The sequence below is a fragment of the Culex quinquefasciatus genome, chromosome 3 (assembly GCF_015732765.1).
Source record: "Culex quinquefasciatus strain JHB chromosome 3, VPISU_Cqui_1.0_pri_paternal, whole genome shotgun sequence".
Lineage (NCBI taxonomy): Eukaryota > Metazoa > Arthropoda > Insecta > Diptera > Culicidae > Culex > Culex quinquefasciatus.
In genome coordinates this window covers 46,782,460-46,803,100 of record NC_051863.1, presented here as the reverse complement: position 1 = coordinate 46,803,100, position 20,641 = coordinate 46,782,460, and the positions used below count along the sequence as shown (strand labels likewise).

Genomic DNA, 20,641 nt, shown 5'->3' with positions numbered 1-20,641 from the left:
GTTTCTCGGCACTGGCTGAACCGATTTGACCCGAACCTGTTGCATTCGACTTGGTTTAGGGTCCCATAGATCGAGTTTTATACAGATTGAAGTTTCGATAAATAGTTCAAAAGTTATGTATAAAAATGTGTTTTCACATATATCCGGATCTCACTTAAATGTATGTAAACTATGTTTGGGTCCATCATCCGACCCATCGTTGGTTAGGTCATCAAAAGACCTTTCCAACGAGCCTAAAACATTGAAGATCTGGCAACCCTGTTTCGAGATATGCCCACTTAAGTGACATTTATGTACTTTTTGGAAGCCGGATCTCACTTAAATGTATGTAAACTATGTCCGTATCCACCATCCGACCCATCGTTGGTTAGGTTAACAAAAGATCTTTTCAACAAGTTCAAAACATTGATGATCTGGCAACCCTGTCTCGAGGTATGGCCACTTAAGTGATATTGATGCACTTTTTTGAAGCCGGATCTCACTTAAATGTATGTAAACTATGTCCGGATCGACCATCCGACATAGATAAAAGGAAGACACTAGTGGTTGGTACTAGCAATGGTGGCCGACAGCTATAAAGTCAACTTCGTTTTGTACTTTTTGGAAGCAGGATCTCACTTATATGTATGTAAACTATGTCCGTATCCACCATCCGACCCATCGTTGGTTAGGTTAACAAAAGATCTTTCCAACGAGTCCAAAACATTGAAAATCTGGCAACCCTGTCTCGAGATATGTACACTTAAGTGATATTTATGTCCTTTTTTTATTCCGGATCTAAAAAATAGATGAAATGTTTGTACAATTCCATCACATCAGCCATTGTTGGAAATAAGTGAGGAAGGCTCCAACCACGTAGGTGGATTAAGTTAGTTTTTTTTAAAGTACTACAATTTTTATAATTTGTAATATGGGTATCAAACGATTCGAAATTTTGCATGCATTTTCACTGTTTTAGAGTTTTTTTTAATGAAATACTTATATTTTCACAAAAAACGCATTTTTTTAAAGTACTCAATTTTTCATAATTTGCGATATGGGTATCAATCGCAACGCAATGTTACCTGCATTTTCACTGTTTTAGAGTGTTTTCAATGAAACACAAAAATTTTCACAAAATACCGTATTATCTCGAAAATACTCAATTTTTATTATTCGCAATATGGATATAAACGATTCGAAATTTTGCATGCATTCTTACTGTTTTAGAGTTTTTTGAATGAAAAACTAAAATTTTCACAAAGCTCCGTATTATTTTAAAATACTAATATTTTTACAATTCACAATATGAGTTAAAACTCATATTTCATTTAAAAAAACTAGAAAACAGTGAAAATGCATGCAAAGTTTCGATTTTTTTATATACATATTGCGATTTTTTAAAAAATGCGTATTTTTGAGGACTGATTTAAAGTTTGCATAGTAAATTAAAGTTTAATTTTATTTTTTAAAGGCCTGTTTCTCGGAAAAGGTTTGGGTTAGTTTGAGATATGCACTGTTTCTTACATAAAATTGTCCGGGAAACACGATGGTGATCATTTCAAATATATATAAATATAAGGAACGGGTTAAAATCACGTTTAAAACCTAATCTAATAGTTCAAAAGGTAGTCTTTAGGAGCAGTAAGTGCTGCCAGGAGAGAGTGAAGAAATAGTTGATGTTTTTAGCGGCGGTATTATAAATTCTGTAAAATTTTAAATAATGGATAAATCTTTTCACACTCTTCGACAAAAGAAGAAACACTAGAACACAAACTATGCGCTCATGAGGTTTTAGAAAAATGCAAAAGTCAAAATCGAATGTTTAAAAAAAAAACTCTAGAAATGATTCTTATGACCGAACGAAAATTATAGGTTGTTTTGAAAACTTTGATATTTGGGTCATATATGACCCATCATGCCTGAAAGGGTTAATCTAACCAAATAAACTAAGGCCACACCAAACCCAACGACAGTCAACGACCTGGACCTGGTTGAAATGTACCGCATAGTCGCTAGGATTCGTACCATTCCACGGCCCATTGAGAGATATTCGCATGAAAAGGTCATCGCTCCTCCTCCCCCAAAAGACCTCACCAAACATGATGCTATCATTCGTTGGAGGAAGTAAGAAGATGGGGGTGGCCCCCCAAGGTACGTTCACGACAAAGGTGTACTCATCTTCGTCTTCTTCAATTTCCCGCTATGAATAATGATGATGCTGCTGCTGCTGCTACTCTTAGAGAGATGAATGTAATCGATAGGCCCCGCAGGGTATGACCGACTGTCGAGCTATCGATTGGTCACGCAGAAAGGTCGGCGGGCTCACTCAACTCAACTCGCTCGCCCGGAGAAACTACGTGGGCCAAACAAACAATCAAATCAGGCTAAGACCACAACACGAAGAGGGTTTGCTTCCAGGTAATGATGTTTGCCGAGTGGAAAGGAAGATCTTGGAGATAGTCGTAAGGTCGATGACAACGCACAAAATTGAGCGATGATTTCCGAGGAGTGGCATTAACTGGAGGGGGTGTTTGATTTGGTTTGGGCGTGGGAGGGAGTGCAAAAAAAATACGAAAAAAGGGAAGGGAGAGTGGCTTTAACTGTTCTTTTTGGTGGCCACAGTCAATTTCTTTTTTGACGTCAAATTGTCAAGAGAATTGATGCCACCCTTATGATAATAAAAAATACGGGAGCAAATTTCAATAACATTTTAACACCCACCAATATCACGAGTTTAACATAAATTTCAATTTGTGAAGCTTGCGGAAACCGTAGACATTGAACAGTACAACGATTTATTCCAAAATTATAGAGTAATTCTCTGAGATATCGGTCATTCGATTTTATTTGTATATTTAATCCGGTTGAAACTTTTTCGTATTTGGTATGCCCAAAGAAGCCATTTTACATCATATGTTTGTCCATATAACTTTCCTTACAAATTTGGCAGCTATCCATACAAAAATGATGCATGAAAATTCAAAAATCTGTATCTTTTGTAGGAACTATTGGATCGATTTGGTGCCTTGAGCCAAGTTGTAGGAATGGATAAGGACTACACTGAAAAAAAATGATACACGGTAAAAGAAATTTGGTTATTTTTAATTTCACTATTTGTCACTAAAACTTGATTTCCAAAAAAACACGATTTTATATTTTGATTTGATTTAGAGGACATCAAATGCCAATTTTTTAGAAATTACCATAATGTGCAAAAAATCTTTGACCAAGTTATGACTTTTTGAATCAATATTGATTTTTTCGAAAAATCGAAATATTGGCCGCAAAAAAATCAATTTCATTTTTATATGTAATTCAAATTTGCAATCAAAAAGTACATTAGTGAAATTGTGATAAAGTGCACCGTTTTCTAGTAATAGAGCAGTTCTCTAGGATTTCGGTCATTCGATTTTTTTTTTATATTTTTTAATCCGACTGAAACTTTTTTGGTGCCTTCGGTATGCCAAAAGAAGCCATTTTGCATCATTAGTTTGTCCATATAATTTTCCATACAAATTTGGCAGCTGACCATACAAAAATGGTGTATGAAAATTCAAAAATCTGTATCTTTTGAAGGAATTTTTTGATCGATTTGGTGTCTTGGGCAAAGTTGTAGGTATGGATACGGACTACACGGTAAAAAAAATTTGGTGATTTTTTTATTTAACTTTTTAACACTAAAACTTGATTTGCTAAAAAACCCTATTTTTAATTTTTTTATTTTTTGATGTGTTTTAGAGGACATAAAATGCCAACTTTTCAGAAATTTCCAGGTTGTGCAAAAAATCATTGACCGAGTTATGAATTTTTTAAACAATACTGATTTTTTCAAAAAATTGAAATTTTGTTCGCAAAAATTTTTCAACTTCATTTTTAGATGTAAAATTGAATTTGCAATCAAAAAGTACTTTAGTGAAATTTTGATAAAGTGTACCGCTTTCAAGTTATAGCCATTTTTATGTAACTTTTTTCAAAATAGTCGCAGTTTTTCATTTTTTAAAATTAGTGCACATGTTTGCACACTTTTGAAAAAAATATGTTTGAAAAGCTGAGAAAATTATCTATATTTTGCTTTATCAGACTTTTTTGATACGACCTTTAGTTGCTGAGATATTGCCATGCAAAGGTCTAAAAACAGGAAAATTGATGTTTTCTAAGTCTCACCCAAACAGCCCACCATTTTTCAATGTCGATATCTCAGCAACTAATGGTCCGATTTTCAATGATAAAATATGAAACATTTGTGAAATTTTCCGATCTTTTCGAAAACAATATTTTCAAAATTTTAAAATCAAGACTAACATTTCAAAAAGGCCAAACATTGAATATTACGCCCTTTAAAATGTTAGTCTTGATTTAAAAATTTTGAAAATATTTTTTTTCGAAAAGATCGGAAAATTTCACAAATGTTTCATATTTTAACATTGAAAATCGGACCATTAGCTGCTGAGATATCGACATTAAAAAAATGGTGGGCTGTTTGGGTGAGACTTAGAAAACATCAATTTTCCTGTTTTTAATCCTTTGCATGGCAATATCTCAGCAACTAAAGGTCGTATCAACAAAGTCCGATGAAGCAAAATATAGAGAATTTTGTCAGCTTTGCAAAAATATTTTTTTCAAAAGTGGACAAACATGTGCATTAATTTTAAAAAATGAAAAACTGCGACTATTTTGAAAAAAGTTACATAAAAATGGCTATAACTTGAAAACGGTGCACTTTTTCAAAATTTCACTAAAGTACTTTTTGATTGCAAATTCAATTTTACATCGAAAAATGAAGTTAAAAAATTTTTGCGACCAAAATTTCGATTTTTTTTTAAAATTAGTATTGTTTAAAAAATTCATAACTCGGTCAATGATTTTTTGCACAACCTGGAAATTTCTGAAAAGTTGGCATTTTATGTCCTCTAAAACATATCAAAAAATAAAAAAAATTAAAAATAGTGTTTTTTTGCAAATTAAGTTTTAGTGTTAAAAAGTTAAATAAAAAAATCACCAAATCACCAAAATGGCTTCTTTGGGCATACCGAAGGCATCAAAAAAGTTTCAGTCGGATTAAAAAATACAAATATTATGTGTATGGTGTATGTGGATTGTCTACGCTCCATACAAAAAAGCTTTTTTGTTGTATCAACAATTGTCCACGAGTGGGGTTGAGATTTCCATAAAAGTGTTCACGTGGTTTGTGGATGGTCCTAAAGTACTTTTTGATTGAAAATTCGATTTAACATCGAAAAATTAAATTAAAAAATTGTTGCGGCTAATTTGTAGATTTTTTGAAAAATCAGTTTCAGATTCAATAAGTCATTACTCGGCATAACCAAGATTTTTGCACATTGTGGAAATTTCTGAAATGTTGAAATTTGATGTCCCCTAAAACATATAAAAAAATAAATAAAGGGTGTTTTTTACAAATCAAGTTTTAGTGACAAAAAGTGAAATTAAATATCATCATTTTTTTACCGTGAATCATTTTTTTTCAGTGTAGTCCTAATCCATGCCTACAACTTTGCCCAAGACACCATATCGATCAATAAATTCCTTCAAAAGATACAGATTTTTGAGTTTTCATGTATCATTTTTGTATGGACTGCTGCCAAATTTGTATGGAAAACTATATGGATAAACTAATGATGCAAAATGGCTTTTTTGGGCTTACCGAAGGTATGAAAAAAGTTTCAGCTGGAAAAAAAAACAAAAATAAAAATAAAAAAGACCTATTTCGTAGAGAATTGCTCTGGTATATCATATATGTTTTAACGGACGAAAAAAAGTAGTTTTTGCGTTTGAGTTAAGGATAGTACAAAGTCTTGTACTGATGTTATAAAATTTGACCAAATATTATCATGCTTAATTGTAAAAACTTTTTTTTAAATAAAATTTTCAATGAAAAACAAATTAATATTTCTAAACCGAACAATAAAAACCAATTCCATAAAAAAAAATCGGTAACATACATTTAAGTTAACAGTTTTATGGGTAATTTGAAGCATTTGTGCCAAATTGGTAAAACACGCTAAACAAAATCCCTCCCGATAATTCCGGAGAAAATCTTCAGTTAAAGATTCTTTGTTTTTCTTAAATTAGCATCAATTGAATTAATTTACTTCGCTTATTTTTTGACGTGTGACGTTACGCTTGAGCATCAACAGATTTTTTGATGAAAATTTTCCACTGATTTTAATTAACGTTAAGACCCTTACACAATCCCCCTTCCCTTCCCATGTCTTGTCTTTTAACATCAATCCCTTTCCATCTAACCCCGAGTAGGCCGCGAGTAATCGGTTCCCCTCCCACTAACATTTAGCCACAAAATTCTCTGTAATTACTCTTAGCTTTAAGAACATTGTTATTACTTAAGCCGACTCGGTCCTAACCAGGTCACTGTAACAAAAAGGACCTAATAAAAATAATTTCATGAAAAAAAAATAAAGTTATCTTAACAGAACGCCATACTTTTGGGGAGAGCAATAAGACTCAAGCATTTTGTGATACTTTAAGTTCGGACCTAAATCAAAAATGTAATCTCTCACCGCCAAAAAAAACAAACTCGATTGTTTTCTTAATAATCTTCGAGAACTTCAATAATATTTCACAAATCAGATCATATTTTATGATAAACAAAACTTATAAAAAAATGTTAAGGAACTGCTTGTTTCAGTACTTGACAGAAACTTCAAATTCAGCTCAAACATCATGTCAAATATAAATTAATATATAAAAACAACAACGTATATAAAAAAGGCACAAGAGCTTAAAATTAAGATAGAATAATATACAATCAAGTTGAAAAAGGTGTCTTCAACGAAAAAGTGTAAGCTAATTTCCAAAAATATAACAAATACAATAAACACACAAATAAAAATCGTTTAAAGTTCAAATTGCATTTTAACCTGTATCAATTCAATCAAACTGCACCACTCAAATCGAACACAGGACATAACCCCCATATTGCCAGTCACGTTCCACAAACCGTGATGCATATTGACCAGTCACGGTGGGTGCGGCGGCTCCCAACATTTATCCACTAATTTGAATATCGAATCTCTCCTCGGCCGGTGTCGTTATTCATTACCATGAGCCGTTGAGGAACTCCACCCCAAAACAAACACACCACGGCGTGGTCACGAAATCGGGGTTAACGGCTGCGCGGTTAATTCCACTCACGATTTTTATTCGCTTGTCCAGGATAAGATCTTTCGCCGCGGATCATCGGATCATTATTCCGCTCAAGTTTCACGCCCAAACTCTCCAATCACTGACGTGACATCTCCGCCACTTGACAAAAATTGGAGAAATTCGCTGGTCAATCACCTCTTACCTCCTGGAGGGGGTGACAATTGGTGACTTGTTGACCCTTGATGATCCAATTGGTAGATTTTGTTTTTGTGATATCGAATGAAACACTTTATTTCAAAGAAAAGCAAAAGATTAGCGTAGCTAAGGTTGATCAAAGATCAAAATATTTCAACACAAAAAAACAGCCCGCTACTGGGTTAAGAGCAGCCGTGTCCACTTGAACAAGGCAAAAAAAAGAATGAAATAATGAAAAATGAAAAGGACACTTACAAGTGTACGTGTGTGTGTGTGTGCGGTGAGAGGCCACTTAACCCAGACCCTCTCCACGCCGCCGGAACGCGGCCAACACCTTGAACTTGAAACGAAAAAAAAAGCTCAGTGCCTCAGTCTTGCTGGTGGTCAGTCAACCAACAGCTGAGACCACCGGACACGGTGGGTGAAAGAACCGGTTTCTGTTGTGTGGACAACGCGGACACGGTTGGGAAAATGAAACGGGCGGAATATTCAGCGGAAAGTGGCTGAAACTGCTGCCTGGTATGGAGATAGTAGAGCATACATGCGGGGCGCACATAATCGTACGACAGGGCAGTAAATTCTGCCTGGTCTTGTTTTATTATTTTAAAGTGGAAATGTAGGGACAAGTTCAGTTGGCCTTCGCGGTACAGACGGAACAGGGAAGTGAGAGATTCTTTTTATGGGAATCTTCGTTGAAAAGCTGTGTTTTTGTGTCATTAGCCGTTGATATCATATCACGAGACGCTTAATCAGTGTTATTTTCAAGACAACAGCTCATTAGATTTGATGTCTTTGGCAAAGTTTAAGGTTATGATGAAGACTTTTCAGAAAAAAATAAGTGCAGGAAAAACAAACCCCATTTTGCCTTCCTCACTGAGGTAAGGCTATTATAATCCTGCTCTAAAATTGAACTTTGTATAAAAACGTCGTAGACCTACCTTCATGTAAACATATCGACTCAGAATCAAAAACTGAACAAATGTCTGTGTGTATGTGTGTGTGTATGTATGTATGTGACCAACAAACTAGCTCACGTTTCTCGGCACTGGCTGAACCGATTTGACCCGAACCTGTTGCATTCGACTTGGTTTAGGCTCCCATAGATCGAGTTTTATACAGATTGAAGTTTCGATAAGTAGTTCAAAAGTTATGTATAAAAATGTGTTTTCACATATATCCGGATCTCACTTAAATGTATGTAAACTATGTCCGGGTCCATCATCCGACCCATCGTTGGTTAGGTTATCAAAAGACCTTTCCAACGAGCCTAAAACATTGAAGATCTGGCAACCCTGTCTCGAGATATGGCCACTTAAGTGATATTGATGTACTTTTTGGAAGCCGGATCTCACTTAAATGTATGTAAACTAAGTCCGGTTCCACCATCCAACCCATCGTTATTTAGGTTATCAAAAAACCTTTCCAATGAGTCCAAAATATTGATGATCTGGCAACCCTGTCTCGAGGTATGGCCCCTTAAGTGATATTTATGTACTTTTTTATTCCGTATCTAAAAAATAGATGAAATTTTTGTACAATTCCATCATATCAGCCATTGTTGGTAATAAGTGAGGAAAGCTCCAACCACATAGGTGGATTAAGTTAGTTTTTATTTAACTACTGACAAAAAGTTTAATGCCCAAATTTTTTTTTTTATTTTTAAGATTTTTTTTTATATATAAATATATTTTAGGGGACTAACGAATACATCTTTTGAGCCGAAGTGCGTGATGGTTCAAAGTCTTGGTAAAGAAATGTATATTGATTTTTTGAAAACAATCAATTTCTTTTAAAACATCGAAAATCTGGAAAAAAAATATTTTTAAAGGCAACATCGAATTTGCATCTTGTGCCTAATTTTATCATCAATTTTTTTTAAAAGAACTGGCACCACCATATTGCGCTTTAGCCTTAACGTTGACCTTGAACGCAGCTTTTGTAAATTTTGACAAATTTGACAATTTTGACAATTTTGACAATTTTGACAATTTTGACAATTTTGACAATTTTGACAATTTTGACAATTTTGACAATTTTGACAATTTTGACAATTTTGACAATTTTGACAATTTTGACAATTTTGACAATTTTGACAATTTTGACAATTTTGACAATTTTGACAATTTTGACAATTTTGACAATTTTGACAATTTTGACAATTTTGACAATTTTGACAATTTTGACAATTTTGACAATTTTGACAATTTTGACAATTTTGACAATTTTGACAATTTTGACAATTTTGACAATTTTGACAATTTTGACAATTTTGACAATTTTGACAATTTTGACAATTTTGACAATTTTGACAATTTTGACAATTTTGACAATTTTGACAATTTTGACAATTTTGACAATTTTGACAATTTTGACAATTTTGACAATTTTGACAATTTTGACAATTTTGACAATTTTGACAATTTTGACAATTTTGACAATTTTGACAATTTTGACAATTTTGACAATTTTGACAATTTTGACAATTTTGACAATTTTGACAATTTTGACAATTTTGACAATTTTGACAACTATGACAATTTTGACAATTTTGACAATTTTGACAATTTTGACAATTTTGACGATTTTGACAATTTTGACAATCTTGACAATTTTGACAATTTTGACAATTTTGACAATTTTGACAATTTTGACAATTTTGACAATTTTGACAATTTTGACAATTTTGACACTTTTGACAATTTTGACAATTTTGACAATTTTGACAATTTTGACACTTTTGACAATTTTGACAATTTTGACAATTTTGACAATTTTGACAATTTTGACAATTTTGACAATTTTGACAATTTTGACAATTTTGACAATTTTGACAATTTTGACAATTTTGACAATTTTGACAATTTTGACAATTTTGACAATTTTGACAATTTTGACAATTTTGACAATTTTGACAATTTTGACAATTTTGACAATTTTGACAATTTTGACAATTTTGACAATTTTGACAATTTTGACAATTTTGACAATTTTGACAATTTTGACAATTTTGACAATTTTGACAATTTTGACAATTTTGACAATTTTGACAATTTTGACAATTTTGACAATTTTGACAATTTTGACAATTTTGACAATTTTGACAATTTTGACAATTTTGACAATTTTGACAATTTTGACATTTTGACAATTTTGACAATTTTGTTAATATTGACAATTTTGACAATTTTGACAATTTTGACAATTTTGACAATTTTGACAATTTTGACAATTTTGACAATTTTGAAAATTTTAACAAATTTGACATATTTTGACAATTTTGACATATTTTGACAATTTTGACAATTTTGACAATTTTGACAATTTTGACAATTTTGACAATTTTGATAATTTTGACAATTTTGACAATTTTGACAATTTTGACAATTTTGCCATTTTTGACAATTTTGACAATTTTGACAATTTTGACAATTTTGACAATTTTGACAATTTTGACAATTTTGACAATTTTGACAATTTTGACAATTTTGACAATTTTGACAATTTTGACAATTTTGACAATTTTGACAATTTTGACAATTTTGACAATTTTGACAATTTTGACAATTTTGACAATTTTGACAATTTTGACAATTTTGACAATTTTGACAATTTTGACAATTTTGACAATTTTGACAATTTTGACAATTTTGACAATTTTGACAATTTTGACAATTTTGACAATTTTGACAATTTTGACAATTTTGACAATTTTGACAATTTTGACAATTTTGACAATTTTGACAATTTTGACAATTTTGACAATTTTGACAATTTTGACAATTTTGACAATTTTGACAATTTTGACAATTTTGACAATTTTGACAATTTTGACAATTTTGACAATTTTGACAATTTTGACAATTTTGACAATTTTGACAATTTTGACAATTTTGACAATTTTGACAATTTTGACAATTTTGACAATTTGGACAATTTTGACAATTTTGACAATTTTGACAATTTTGACAATTTTGACAATTTTGACAATTTTGACAATTTTGACAATTTTGACAATTTTGACAATTTTGACAATTTTGACAATTTTGACAATTTTGACAATTTTGACAATTTTGACAATTTTGACAATTTTGACAATTTTGACAATTTTGACAATTTTGACAATTTTGACAATTTTGACAATTTTGACAATTTTGACAATTTTGACAATTTTTACAATTTTCACAATTTTGACAATTTTGACAATTTTGACAATCGGAATATATCGGAAACTAAAATTGTTCTTGTTGAAAAGATCACAAGAATTCGTTAAGGTTCGAAACAAAAATTACAAGTACTTAAGTGTTATTTATTATTTTTGTTTTAGATCTGATCTTGTTGATTTTGTGGAAACGGGTCTATAATTCGACACGTTATGAGGTTACTTTGATAAGATTTAGGTAAAGACTTTTTTGGGAACAGATCTCTGAAATTTGGATTAAAATGATGTTTGGATCTATCATGCAACCCAGCTCTGGATGGCTTATCGAAAGATCTTTTCTATGAATCATGACTTTTAATTATTTTACAATTATGTCTTATGTCATGAGTATTTATCTTATTTTTATTTTTTTGTATCAACCACCAAAGGGTGGATTAAGTAACATTCAAAACATATTTTTAACGGCCTATTTGTTTATATTTTAACATTCACTTCTCACTAGTCATCAATTCCAATTTCACCAAGCATTCTAAAGGCCTTTAAACATTACCAAAACGATGTTCATAATTTTTATCAAGTATTATACATTTAATTAATAACGTTTATTTTTAATGATATTTTGATCGTTTCTTTAGCCTTTAGCTTTTTGAAATCTTTAAAATTCAAAATTGTTAAAATTGTTTTGGTCATTGCATTTTTTTCTAATTTTGTTTTAAATTGGTCCTATAAACATCTGAAAGACAATAGTTCATAGGACCTTTAAAAAAAACTCTAGAAATTTTCGTTAAGTTCGTTTTATGTTCATTGACTTAAACCAGAGTTAATCGATGATACCGGTGATTAAACAAATTGTATTGCAATTTAATTTTGAAAAATTAATTTGATTTTTTTCTTCTTTTTCAGAAATTATTAACAAATAAATAGGTAAGTGATCTCCTCAATCAATTCATGCTCCACATAACAACATTGTCAGCCCCAGAACGGATCGTTTCCCATGGCACCACAGACAAACAAGTCAATTAAACGAAGAAAAAAGGCGCTTTCATTTCCGACATGTCCTCCAACCTGTTCCATGTAACCAAACTATCCGGTAACCAATACCTGACGACGACGAGCATTCCGCGCGGTCAGTGCGTAGACAATCGTAACCAGCTAATCGCACCTCGGTAATTCCTCGACTTTAACTACACTGCCAGATCTAACACCAGACGTAGAGCAAAGCCCATTGACTTAATGACGGAGGCGCGCGCGATGACAAATAATTGCCGGTTCAGACGCTCGCGAGACTTAACCGCGTGACAGTAGCCGTGGCTTATTTGTCACCTCCAATGAGTCAATAGTGCCGTTGTGCAACCCGTCCTGCTGGAACGTCGGAATGGAGTTCCCACTAGGAAATTATGCTGCACCACAGCAACATTGCCGTCAACCGTGGAACAATCCCATAAACTCGGGTGGCAAATTATCTAATTTATTATTTTAAAAGCCTCGCTCCACCCCCCAAACCGATTAAGGCCTGAACCCAAGTTCACTATCGTTAGCGTTAGTTGACGGTGCAAACTTGTTATAGTGCACTCAGTTGCATTAAAATAGACGGTTTTGAATTGATCTTGTATGAAGTTTCTTTTATCTCCTCTAGATTTTTTTTTTTGATTTAAAAAAAAAATATTAAAAGGGTCATCATTGACCACGCTTTAATTTTTTTATATATAAAATGTATAAAGTCAGATAAAATTTCAAAATTTAAAGAGATCCCAAGTGTAGCAAAATTACATGCCGTTACAATTGGCAGCTATTCGTGACGTTCGTCGTTGATCGTCGTCGATGCATCCACCCCCACCTTCAGTACAAAACATCAGTTGTAATTCAAACCCACAATATGCAGCAGCGAACGGCAGCCCAACATCAAATGCGACAATCACACGCGGAAAGCGCTTCTCCGCCTTGTTTTAATGACATAATAAAGCTCTGGCGGCTCGCGAAGGACATGTGCTCGGCGAAGCGTTTAGGCCGAGATTAGAGGAAGTAATGGCGACGAATCAAGGCGCACGGTTGACCTAGTTCTATGATTGGATGGTCGGTCGCCTAATGAGAGGAAGGTTCTGGCAAAGAGATATCGTGGATGTGATCGAAATTATTTGTCATTAATGACAATTATTTTTTTTTTCTTAAATTGAAAAGTTATACAAAAATTATATGGAAATTCATTAGTTCAGATTTTTGTGAGCATTTTTAGACCATCAAAATTTTCTCATTTTGATTCAGTAAATACTTCGGCAGAATCTATTTGATGTACGAATATCAGAGTAAATGTAAAATCACATACAAATTTCTGTAATTAAACATTTTTATCAAACACATCAGTAATTTGCAAAAGTGCATGTTGCAATAGGGTGTAATATGGTTATATGGAAAAAATAAAGTTGTCCAAATTTAGTGAGCACAGAACATTCCTTTTGGGGTCCTAAATAACTCCCCAAAGTTTAGGATCGATTAATTTAGTCCTCACTTTGCGCTAAGCGATTCAATTTTCCATATAAATCTGATGATTTTAATATTCAAGGTTATTTTTTGCAAAATTCGTTGCCTTGCCTGTTTGACGTTTTTTTTAATTTAATTATATCTTTTTGAAAAAACAAAATTGTGTTTACAGATCTTAAGATTCCAAACTATTTATTACTAATTAAATTCAAATATCAAAACCACAAAAAAAAAAACAAATCATGAGAGCCATCTTGAAGTTTGCTCACCAAAAGTGTGTGATAAAGTTTACCCACTTTTCATTGAGCGGAGCGAGCTTTTTTGCATTGTATAATTTGCACTTGCACTGAAAAGGGCACCCAAATGTAAAGAGACCGTTGAACGTCGTATGCAAATGTAGCGCTGCTCACGGTATGGGCTAAGTGCCATAGTGTGGTCTTAAAAAATCGCTAGAAAAACAAATTAGTTTGCCAATTCCTGACATTAAACTTGTTCGAAATTTATGAATGAGATTTGCTGCTTTTTAATTGATTTGAAATCAATAATTGTAATTTTACATCTCGGAATGGTAACTGATTTTGTTTGAAAAAAGTTTAAATTTATATCAGAAACTAGCAACAGCAACAATATCATATCATTTTTTCGTTTTTTTTTTTTATTTTTCACACGTTATTTTATGAAAATTACTCTAAAAAGAGATAATATTCAACTATAAAAATTTTCAACCATGCAAAAATTTAACTTTTTTACCACTATACCTCATGTCTAGGCGAGTTTCTGTGTTTAAACCTTCATATGTTAGAGTTTTTAAAGCACATATAAGCTATTACTTTCCATATGTTTATATGACCTTTTCAAAAAAAATCTCTAAATATATCAGCAATTCCTCACGAAAACAGCATGATTCGAAAAAAAAATCTCCGATCGAGCTCAATTTTTTTCTGGGGGATCCTTGGCCGAAATAATTAAACCCGTATTTTTTTGTTTGGCCATTAGGGTGACCTACGCCGTGTTAGGGTGGTTCGAAAAATGACAATTTTCGTCGATTTTCGCAAAAACCACTTTTTTCAAAAAGTCATATCTCCGCGTCATTTCATCCGATTTTAGCTGTCCTAGACGCAAAATAAAGGTGATTAGTTTGGCTATTTGGAAAAAATAGTAAGAAGGTTCAAAAATCTAGCTTAACATTTGAAAAGGTCGTATGAAAACTTAAAATGCCGGTCCCGAGACCGGACCAAAGAGCCTATGTCTGAAAATATTTTTATCGGATTCCTCGGAAAATTTAACATAACATATCAAAAAATGGTGAAGTTATGTTTTTGATACTCTGAGATACGATTTTTTGAAAATAAAAACTGGATTTTTCGACGCGCCACGCGCAAAAATGGGAAAATTACGAAAACGGGAAAAAACGACTTTTTTCACTAAAACTGCGATAAATTTAAAATGTCAGCGATGACCTATACATGTTAGGGTACCAAAAGTTGCGTCTTTTAATTAAAAAAATGTTGGTACCCTAACATGTATAGGTCATCGCTGAAATTTTAAAGTTATCGCAGTTTTAGTGAAAAAAGTAGATTTTTTCGCGTTTTCGTCATTTTTCCGTTTTCGTAATTTTCCCATTTTTGCGCGTGGCGCGTCGAAAAATCCAGTTTTTATTTTCGAAAAATCGTATCTCAGAGTATCGAGATCATAACTTCACCATTTTTTGATATGGATTGAGAAAATTTCCGAGGAATCCGATAAAAATATTTTCGGACAAAGGCTCTTTGGTCCCAAAACCTTCAAAACAGCATTTTGTGTTTTCATTCAACCTTTTCAAATGTTAAGCTAGATTTTTGAAACTTCTTACTATTTTTTCCAAATAGCCAAACTAATCACCTTCCTTTTGCGTCTAAGACAGCTAAAATCGGATGAAATAGCGCGGAGATATAATGTTTTTGAAAAAAGTTGTTTTTGCGAAAATCGACAAAAATTGCCATTTTTCGAACCACCCTAACACGGCGTACGTCACCCTAATGGCCAAACAAAAAAATACGGGTTTAATTATTTCAGCCAAGGATCCCCCAGAAAAAAATTGAGCTCGATCGGAGAATTTTTTTTTTCGAATCATGCTGTTTTCGTGAGGAATTGCTGATATTTCATACATCTGTGAGCCACCCTAGCCACGTGTAACCCCGAAATAAAACGAGCACTGCTCAAGCATTTGCATTTGAAGATGGATGAAAACACACTCACATGTTTGCCATTCTTTTTTTCCCACAAACGTGTTTGAGCAGTTTTGCACGTGAGCATACACGGTAGGAAGTGTGCGATTTTTTTCATGGAAAATTGAAAGTAAAATTGGTTACATGAATATTATATTTGATTCAATAGAAACGTATAATTTGACTTTATGGAACAAACTTTTAGTGTTCCTGAACTTGAAAAATTATTTTATTTTTTTTAACTGTGTCGCTATATTGTACTTCATAATGTTTCTTATCTATTGGTGTAACCGTTTCGTTACAATTATGCATTCAAGCTGTAGTTGTTGTAGCTTGTTAGGACTTGTTTGAAGCTTGCGTATCAGTTTTGTAAAAGGTTAGTAAGACCAGATCCAACTCTCACAAAATTATTTCTTCTGGACATAAATAAAATAAAAACTTGCGTTTTTTATGTTTGCATCTAAAATATATCACATCGTCGCCATCGTGCTAACTTGTCGTACGTGCATTTTGGGCCAAATTGAGTTAAGAACGCTTTTTTTGTGCATCTAACAATGCCAGATGACCTTCACAGATCCCCAAAATTCGATTTCAATCCTGAGATATTCAATGGAAACCAAAAAAGCTCCGAAAATGTTAGTCACTTTCCATATAAAAGTAGTTTCAATTTTGTCGTGCTATCTTGTCACTCCCTGAAAATTGATGTAAGTGTGACAAAAGGCCAAAGGGATTTCATGTCAGGATGCGTTTGACGCACGTACAAGTTAGACTACCGTAAACATTTTTATAACTCGGGACTCCAGCAACCAACTTCAACCAAACTTCGGGACAATGCACAGAATGGTCAGCTAAACAAAACGTGTTTGTTATTGTTTATATTGCGTGCTCTCGTTTTTGTTTATTCAAGGTAAAACATTACAACGCGTTTTTCTCGGAACGTCAAAATGGCGGGTGCAAAAAGATAGCACGACGACGTCGATATTATCTTTCAATCTTAGGCCACAGCTACATTGTTGGGGTGTAATTTAAATCCTCCATTTTTACCCCATCTGTGTGGCACACACTCACACACACAAATGGTCACTTTCTTCGAAAATCCCACCCAAATTACAGTGAAAATATGGTACATCCCAAAAAAAAAAACAAAACAGAAGACATAAAGGTCCACTTGACGTGTGAGTGGGTGAGTGTAAGCATCTGTGTGTATGTTCATGTCTCTTTGTGTTATGTACCCAGAACCCTCTTCATCAAGGGAGAACCCTCCTCAAACCACTTTTTGGCCCTTATGGTAAGACTGTACTTTGGTCCAGATGCTTTGGGTCCTTTTTGTTTTGGACATATCTTGGAAAAAATGTTGGTGGAATTTAGTGAAATTGTATTCTTATTAATATTTCGTAATCGTTTCGTAGATTTATTTTGAAAATATCTAAAAAAAAACATTATTTATTTTAAATTGATGAAAACCTAAAAAATACGAGTGAAAATTTGGTAAAATGTTTTTGTCAAACATTTATCTCACAATCTACGAATTTTAAAGCGCCGAAATTACAGAAAACAAAAAATGCAAACCCTTATAATGATGATTAATAAACAAGTGAAAAAAATGAAGATTTTTCAGTACAAGTCGTGCAAGGCAATTCGGGAAAACACATCTTAAGGTGAAACAGGAATTTTAACTTTTCAGAATATTTTTTGGGTATTACCAAGTTAGCAAGCTTGCCAATTCCACAAACTTTGAAGAAAATACCAAAATATCTGTTATAAGATTCAGGTTTTAAATAATTGAAATCCCGAGTAGACGGAAATAACTTGGGAATAATTTTTTTGATTTTTGAAAATACTAGGCCCATGACATTTGATGTTATTTATAACAAAATTTGTTACTTGTTGTTATGATTTTTTCGTTATGGGTTGTTATTGGAAGACTAATATCATTTTTAGTTATTCTTCGAACAAATCTTTGTTATTATTTTTTTGTTATTTTAACAACTTGGAGTTATTCTTCCACAGCAAAAAATGTTATTTCAAAGTTGTTTTGGCTTTCAACCAATACAGTCAAACCTCTTTTTACGCGACCTCCTTTTACGCGAAATTTTTTTTACGCGGTTTTATTTACGCGAAGAATTCAAAATAACGCGGTCCGATTCTAAACTGTCGGAAGTCTTAACCATTATGGTCATATCTTCCTGTTCAACGGGAACCACAATCAAGGTTTTTACCATCAGTAGCTTCGGTATACTCCACATCATATTGGGATGTTCTGGACAACTAAGAACATCCGGAAGTCACGAATAGAATATCTATCTGTTCAACGGGTGTTTGTACCGGTGTATCCACCATCGATATAGCTTCAGGTAGCTTCAGTGAGCCACGATGGACTCTCTGCGATCTGTTAGAATGTACGAGGTTATCCAGGAACTTCCGGAAGTCATGGCCTGGATATCTACCTAATCAACGGGGGTCTGTATGGCTATATTAACCATCAGTATAGCTTCAGGTAGCTTCAGCGGACCACAATGGACTCTCTGCGATCTGTTAGAATGTACGAGGTCATTCAGGAACTCCCGGAAGTCATGACCTGGATATCTACCTGATCAACGGGAGTCTATATGGCTATATTAACCATCGGTATAGCTTCAGGTAGCTTCAGCGGACCACGATGGACTCTCTGCGATCTGTTAGAATGTACGAGGTCATCCAGGAACTCCCAGATGTCATGGCCTGGATATCTACCTGATCAACGGGGGTCTGTATGCCCATATTAACCATCGGTATAGCTTCAGGTAGCTTCAGCGGACCACGATGGACTCTCTGCGATCTGTTAGAATGTACGAGGTCATCCAGGAACTCCCGGAAGTCATGGCCTGGATATCTACCTGATCAACGGGGGTCTGTATGGCTATATTAACCATCGGTATAGCTTCAGGTAGCTTCAGCGGACCACGATGAACACTCTGCGGCATGTTGATTGTTTTGGGTCATCCAGGAACTCCCGGATGTCATGGCCTGGATATCTACCGGATCAACGGGGGTCTATATGGGTGAATAAACTATCGGTATAGCTTCAGATAGCTTCAGTGGACCACGATGGACATCCTGTGGCATGTTGGATTGTTTTGGGTCATCCAAGAACTCCCGGAAGTTATGGCCTGGATATCTGCTGGATCAACGGGGTCTATATGGGTGAATTAACCATCGGTTTAGCTTCAGATAGCTTCAGCGGACCACGATGGACACTCTGCGGCATGTTGGATTGTTTTGGGTCATCCAGGAACTCCCGGATGTCATGGCCTGGATATCTACCGGATCAACGGGGGTCTATATGGGTGAATAAACTATCGGTATAGCTTCAGATAGCTTCAGTGGACCACGATGGACATCCTGTGGCATGTTGGATTGTTTTGGGTCATCCAAGAACTCCCGGAAGTTATGGCCTGGATATATGCTGGATCAACGGGAGTCTGTATGGGTGAAATAACCATCGGTTTAGCTTCAGATAGCTTCAGCGGACCACGATGGACACTCTGCGGCATGTTGGATTGTTTTGGGTCATCCAGGAACTCCCGGATGTCATGGCCTGGATATCTACCGGATCAACGGGGGTCTATATGGGTGAATTAATCATCGATATAGCTTCAGGTACCTTAAGTGGCCCACGATGGACAATTTGTGACATGTTAGATTGTGTAGAGACATCCAGGAACTCGTCCTCAAATACGAATGCTAGTTCTAATGGGACATTTATGCGTTGATCAGGTAGATATCCAGGCCATAACTTCCGAGAGTTCCTGGATGACCCAAAACAATCCAACAAGCCACAGAGTGTCCACCGTGGTCGACTGAAGCTACCTGAAGCTATACCGCTGGTTAATATGGCCATACACACCCCCGTTGAACAGGTAGATATCCAGGCCATGATTCCGGGAGTTTTTGGATGACCTCGTACATTCTAACAGATCGCAGAGAGTCCATCGTGGCTCACTGAAGCTACCTGAAGCTATACCGATGGTTAATTCACCCATATAGACCCCCGTTGATCCGGTAGATATCCAGGCCATGACATCCGGGAGTTCCTGGATGACCCAAAACAATCCAACATGCCGCAGAGTGTCCATCGTGGTCCGCTGAAGCTATCTGAAGCTAAACCGATGGTTAATTCACCCATATAGACTCCCGTTGATCCAGCAGATATCCAGGCCATGACTTCCGGGAGTTCCTGGATGACCCAAAACAATTGAACATGCCACAGGATGTCCATCGTGGTCCACTGAAGCTATCTGAAGCTATATCGATGGTTAATTCACCCATATAGACCCCCGTTGATCCGGTAGATATCCTGGCCATGACATCCGAGAGTTCCTGGATGACCCAAAACAATCCAACATGCCGCAGAGTGTTCATCGTGGTCCGCTGAAGCTACCTGAAGCTATACCGATGGTTAATATAGCCATACAGACCCCCGTTGATCAGGTAGACATCCAGGCCGTGACTTCCGGGA

At 34.5% G+C, this 20,641-nt stretch overlaps 1 protein-coding gene across 1 annotated transcript in view; it reads left to right on the top strand.

Moving 5' to 3' along the window:
- LOC6042057 (glucose dehydrogenase [FAD, quinone]) overlaps positions 1–20,641 on the top strand; it is a 103,295-nt gene that overhangs the window by 24,730 nt on the left and 57,924 nt on the right. Inside the window, exon 2 of the mRNA XM_038262731.1 lies at positions 12,362–12,382. The gene's annotated coding sequence lies outside the window, so the exon portion shown is untranslated. The remainder of the gene's footprint in view (positions 1–12,361; positions 12,383–20,641) is intronic.